Below are 6,757 nucleotides of genomic sequence, written 5' to 3' on the forward strand. Positions count from 1 at the left end.
GATGATCAAGTTGTAATGGCTGCAAAGAGACACAGGCCTTAAAAGTGTAATGATGGCGAAGGATGAGGAGACACCACGATGCGGTGGTTGGTCGCAATGAACGGAAAGCGGCAGCCTTTGATGGCTGCAAAGGCAATCTTTGTAGTGGCAGAAAAGATGGTCACACCGAAACGATTTCTACGTGCCGTGTGGAATGTGTAATCATCCATGCCATAAATTGAAGGATATATCAATTTAGTGTTAGAATAATATTAAAATATGGACTTCTACTGATTGAGTATTTTTGTTTTATAAAATGAATAAGGCGTATAGCTTATAATGGTACTATGGTTAAGTCCAATATGATGAGTCATCACTTTGTTTTATGGGCTTTTGATGCATCTTGGATGTATAGAATTGAGTCCTATTTATTATGGTAATTTTGGTATGTAGGCTAGAAAATCCAATTAGAGTTTGAGCCCTTAATGGGAAGGCTCCCGCTAGGTCCCTCTCTCCTCTCTATATGGTTTTTAGCTTGCCCTATTATCGACTATCTTTTGAGGAGTAAGAAAAGAAAGATCAAGCTCCTATTATTTCAGGTGATTGAAAAATCGTATTCAATATATCTTCCGCAGGTATATCTTACAAACTTGAATACAAAATTATTGTGATTCTAAATTTTAGAATGTTATTATTTGTGATTAACGTTCAGGACCAAATGGATGCAATAGAATTGTCAATTGAGAACATGAGCCAAACCTATTAGATATGTCCTGTCAAAAAAAAATCATTAATTTGGGAAGATTTTTGAAATGGAGAACAATTGGCGTCTATTGTAAGCAAAGATAAATAATAAAGATTATTTCTGAAACATGTTAGAGTTGGAGGTTCACCCAAGCCTAAGGTATAATTTTTTGATTGATGTGACCATGACCAAAATATTTATAGGTCAAGGAAATCTTCTTTCTTTTTCTTTTCTCGAAAAAAAAAGAGGAAGGAACATCGGATGTATACTATTTACAAGACCGCAATAGGGACTGCAAAATGAGATCCAGGACCCCCGATAAAATGAACTACTACTCTCTGTGCAAATAGCGGAGACGTGTATGAGGGGATTGTTTTTGTTTCTCTTATATTAATTACAGTGTGTTCCTCTGATCTCAGCGACATGGGGAGATACAGAGTTATTTATACACGTCGAGTCTCTCTAGGCATTTAGAAGTGTACCATTTCTCAAAATTATACAGAATTATTTTTGTCACTTCCTCTGATTATGATCTTAATCTTCTTGATAGATTTGCCGTATTTTGATCAAAATTATAACTCGAATAATCATTTCTCATGAATGTAGGCACTAATATTTCATATAATGAAGAATACATGCGAAGTGGTTGACCGGTTACAAAAACTTGGAGCTGGAAATGGGCTGGGCCACTCTCTTACCCAAGCCTGGCCCAAAATTGTTTCAGGCTTCGAACTGAGCTTAGGCCTAAAATTTTGATCCTAGCCCAGGGCGGAGCCAACCCTAACCCAATCGAGCCAATTTAATCTTTCGATCTTTCATATTATAGCTTCACATTCTTTTGATGAAATAATGTAGCTTCATGTTAGCAACTATCTGATTATCAGAAATGTTCACTAGACAAGCAAATTGATAGTATAATTAGAAATAGTATTTCTATTTTTTAAACACTTTGTACTTAAGTTTGGGCTCTATTTCAGGCTTGAGTCCGAGCTAAGTCTAGGCCAATGATATTTTCGAACCCAGCCCGAACTAAACTCACTGGACCTGGACCCAATTCCAACTCTATAAAAACTAGAGTCACTGTACGCACATGGTGGAACTACTCATCTAAAACTGGAGTAACTGTACGCGTGTGGTGGAAATACTTTAACTAGCAGCCGAAATACAATATCTTGCACCAGTGCCGGCTCGAGCCTTAGGCGACCGAGGCGGTCGCCTAAGGCCCCCGGCTCATGGAAGGCCCCCCGCCCCGCCCTGCTCTGCCTGTGGACTCGTGAAGAGTCTTTTTTTTTTTTTTTTTTTGAGCTTTCACATCCGAAAGCTGGCAGTAGCAGGGTGACGGGCGACGGCGGCCTGCTACAGTGCATCCGCAATCCCCATCTTCCCGACGAGGCGACGGCTACGCTGCTGCCTGCTGTGACAGGCTACGGCTGGATGGGCATGGCTACGAGCCTATGACAGCTGAGACAGGCAACGGTCCTCCCCCTTCTCTCCGACTCCCCCCCCTTCTCCGGAAAGAATAACAGCCAAAATAAAGATCAAGAGGAGTGTTTTTTTTTTGCTAAACAGCAGTCGGCAGAACCCTTCAAAGCAAAAAAAAAAAAAAAAAAACAGAGCGTACCTTCGGTTCTCCTCTCCGGCTCTCCCGATCTCCCCTCAGTGCTTCTTCACTTCAGTTCTTCGGCCCTTCCCTAGTTCCCTTCTCTGCCGGCAGCCGGGAGGCTCGACCGTCGACGGCTTGAGGCTCGACCGCCCCTGCTTCGGACTCCGGAGTCCGGATCTCCTCTCCAGCTCTGCTCGCCGTCCTCGGCTCCTCCGGGCTCCGGCCTCCGGCTCCGGCCTCCGTCCTCGGCTTCGGGCTCCGACTCCTCCGGCTCCTCCGGGCTCCGGGCTCCGGCCCCCGGCTCCTCTAAACTCTAGTCTCTAGGCTCTAACTCCGAGCCTCCGACCTCCGGGCTCTGCCGCTCCGCGGCTCCGGCCTCGTCGCCTCGTCGGCTCCGGCCTCGTCGCCTCGTCGGCTCCTCCCGTCCTCCGTTGGCATCCCTATTCCCAAATCCCAAATCCCAAAGGGCAAAGGCCAAAATCAAATCCCAGGCCGCAGACCGCAGTGGTGAGTTTTAAATTTTTAATGTTGTATATTGACTAATCACTATTCACTAATTATTTCACATGGAAGTATTTGTTGGTTGTTGTTTTATTATCTAATAGTTCTGTGAATATGTGATCACCGAACAATTATATATAAATAGGGTTTCTTTCATATGCCATATTGTTGTTATTGGCTTATTGCATTTAATGTTATACAATAATGAAAAAAATCAAGAGAATATATGGCTAACTGATTAATTTTTGGATCCAATTAACTTTGATTTATTCAAGTTAGAGACACTACAATTATTTTTTTTTGTCTAATTGTAGGTTGGTTGTGATTTCGGCGGTTCAGCCTCTTCTCAGTTCTCTCCGTCAAGTTCGGCACTATTCGGCCTCTTCTCCCCGTCAAGTTCGGCACTACTTGTCGGGATCTGAGTTTGTTTTTTTTTTGACACAATCAAATTTTATCATTTTCAACTTTTTTATATCTTAATTTGTTTGTGGTATTTTTTTAATTGTTTTATTTGATAATATTATTTTTAGATTAAAATGTCTAATAGAAAATATGAATGTGGGTATGAAAAACTCAAAAAGAAAAGAAAAATTGATAAACTCATTCAATCTCAAAAAGGAGCTCTAGATAGATTTGTTGTCACAAACAAAGAAAAAACCATATCAAATTCAACTCAAGAATTAACAACAGAGCATGCACCCGAAATAGAGTTAGAAAATGAAATAAAAAGAACGAAACAAAATGAAATTGACAACCAAATTCATAGTAGTATTCAAACATCTACTGAAACAATATCTAGTGAAGAGCACAATGAAGAATCGAATGGAGATAGAATAAACAAGGAAAAATATTGTGAAACTAGTTCTATTCTTACAAATTTATATGATCCTGCTCAATGAAAAAATATTGATACAAAGTTGAGAGACTTAATAGTGGAAAAAGGTCCAATTAGAGATTATGATATTCATTTTCCTAAAGATGAAAATAATAGACACTTCTTTATAATACATTACATTCGTAAGTTATCAAATGGTGAAAAATATGATAGAAGGTGGTTAGTATAAAAATTTGATTAGTAATTTTGCATCTCAAAAAGCTAGACGAGTTATTTTTAAATAAAATTTTAAAGCATTTTATACTTATTAAAAAAATTTCATCATTTAAAAAAAAAGGCCTCTTTTTGTGAGTTCGCCTTAGGCCCCCAAATGTTTTGGGCCGCCCCTGTCTTGCACCCCAATAAAGATAAGGGATAAAAATTTAGAATAAGAATCCTACCTTCTCTTGCTAATGAATTACTTTCCGCCATGTATTTCAGCACGTCCCAACTTTATTTACATTTTTCCTTTGCATGATGTATGATAACCTTTTACTAAGATATACTAGCTTCTAGTTATTCTGTGTGTTTCATCACCTACTCTATAGCTAGTTGAAACGGTAAACGTCAGAGTTTTCAAGTGGATTATACTCTTAATCTTTCCACCATTCGTAGGGTTGCAAGGAGGTCAAGTTGGACCCAAGTCAATGCATATTTGAATCAAGTCAAAAAAATTGAACTCAAACCTAGCCCAATTTTACTTGAGTTGGATTGAGTAGGGTAGAATATTAGCTTTATCAAGTTGCCAGACTTTTGGATCAAATCAGATCAACAATAAGCCTAGCACAAATAGCGCTGGAAATAGGCTTGGGCCAAGCTTCAGGCTAGGTCCGAAAGAATTCAGACCAAGTTTGGGCTTAAATATAAAGCCCATTTATTTTTCGAGCCGGATTCGGATATGTCATTGGCCAGGCCATAGCCCGAGCCTAAACAACGCCCGAAACAGTCCCTAAATTTAAATCCAAATCAATTTGTTTTTATATGCTGAGAGAATAATAAGGAAGTAAAAGACAAATTAGAATGAGTTTAATTGAGAATAATGTATCATGTATTATTTATTTGTGTTATAGGAGAAAATCTAATTTTTAACTAGCTCATTTATTTATAAAGGAATATTATAAAATATTAAATTTCAATTAGGTTCGAACCTGACCTATTTTTGGCCCAAATGGATAATCGAGCCAGCCCAATCGGATTTAGGTAGGGCTCGAGCCTAGGCTCGAGTCAGGCTCAGGCTTGGATTATCTGAAAATTTTCGGGCTTAAGCTTCAACACAAAGCCCAAAAATATTTGGGCCAGCTTCAAGTAGAGGCATGGTCCGATCCCACCCGCCAATATCCGAACCAGGCCCGGCACACTTCAAGCCCTAAGCACAAACCATAATAAACATATATAAATCGATAATCTAATTATATAATAAACATATCATACAATCAAATAATAGTACTCAATATTTAAAAATTATCAAAAACATATTCCATATAAGTTATGATTGATAACAATATATGATTATAATCCAAATAAATATTATTTACTAACTTTATAGCAAAAAGGAAACTAATTTCTTACCTCCAAAGAGGAATATACTTACTTTGGAAGCTGTTTGGGTTTCAATTGGAAATTTAGCGATCCAAATCTAATCCGTATTCAAAACAGATCATATTTTTGAAGCCCAGCTTAATCTAAATAATTTTGGTTCAGGTTGGACTAGATTAACTTCAAGTTGCAGATCAGAAGTGGGTCAATGGAATCCACTTGCAGCCCTAAATATTCTATATGGAGCGGGAACTAAAATGGTATACAAGATTCCAGCTCCTTGACCACTCATCATGATTTGAACCACTCCAAAAAGTAACCTAGTGGCCGTGGAAATGCCCATAATCCAACCCATGCCTATCAAATTTCTCTTTTTCGTGCAAACAAATAACGTGCCTCTGGACGGAAACAAGGAGGTTCTTTCATTCTATGACTTAAATAATAATACTATGATACCTAAATAGTGTTGATCGGGCTTTCAGATTCTGCGTGACGTTGACGTGGAAAGGGACGGGAAAGATGAGCACTCTCATATGAGAAATGCCAGGATAAAATGAAAATATAACATAAAAAGTTATACATCTAGCTGGCCTTTTCAAATCAATGTTTTAAAAATCAAACCGGTTGGCATGATGTCATAATTTAAGATTTTATTATTTAAAATTTATAAAAAATCAAAAAATAAAAAATGAAAAGAAAAAAAAAGCCCTAAACCTTGGTCCCTAATAGTGAGAAGTGTGGTGGAGGATTTTTTTTGTTTTTTGTTTTTTGGTTCTATTTGTTTATTAGTTTATGGCTTTAGACCTTTAGGTTTGGGGCAGCAAAGAATTTTAAAAAGTAGAATTTGTGCTTGTGAAAATTATCGAGTGGTCATAGTTGGAAAAGAAGGCCCGAAATTTTATGAACAATGCGGGGTGAAATTTATTGATTCTAGAATATAAAGATATCAAATGGGATATATCAAACTCGAATGTCCAGTGACCCATATATGGTATTTAAAACGTCTTCCTAGTTAGATAAACTCCTTGAATATTCCACCAAAAAGTTTGACTTTAGTTCAAAATAATCAATATTTAGAATCAGAATAAGTGATTGCTGGGATTCGTGCTGGAATGTCTATTTATTTAAAGAGAAAGTACGAAAGCTATAGTACTTCAAATTTTTATATTAAAGTATCTAAGTCCAAAATTTCAGTCTAGATATCAAATTTCTATGATTTGTTCGCTTCAAATGGTTTATCCGATCTATCTAATTTTGACCGATTTTTGACTAGTACAATTTAAGAGGTATATATCGAACTAGTAGCCGATCGGTTCTCGATTCAACCGACTGACCCAACCGGTCCATAACATTGTTCCAAATGTCATTTCAGGCTAAGTCTATTTTCTCCATTTCATGTAAAAAGTCTTTATGCAAGTTGCTCAAGTGGGCTCCGATAGTATCAAATAGACTTTCTCTGGATTTTGATAACTAAGCTTATATCTTATTCCTGGTTTGATTAAAGTTGAGGAGAAAATTG

The 6,757-nt window shown here is 37.6% G+C and overlaps 1 long non-coding RNA gene across 1 annotated transcript; it reads left to right on the top strand.

The window, feature by feature from the left end:
* Positions 1-2,015: 2,015 nt before the first annotated feature.
* LOC120106582 lies at positions 2,016-3,256 on the top strand. Its single transcript, XR_005508700.1, has 2 exons — positions 2,016-2,834; positions 3,143-3,256. It is a non-coding gene; the product is annotated as an uncharacterized LOC120106582 (long non-coding RNA).
* The last annotated feature ends 3,501 nt before the right edge of the window (positions 3,257-6,757 follow it).

This window comes from Phoenix dactylifera, unplaced genomic scaffold, assembly GCF_009389715.1.
Source record: "Phoenix dactylifera cultivar Barhee BC4 unplaced genomic scaffold, palm_55x_up_171113_PBpolish2nd_filt_p 000572F, whole genome shotgun sequence".
Classification (NCBI taxonomy): Eukaryota; Viridiplantae; Streptophyta; class Magnoliopsida; order Arecales; family Arecaceae; genus Phoenix; species Phoenix dactylifera.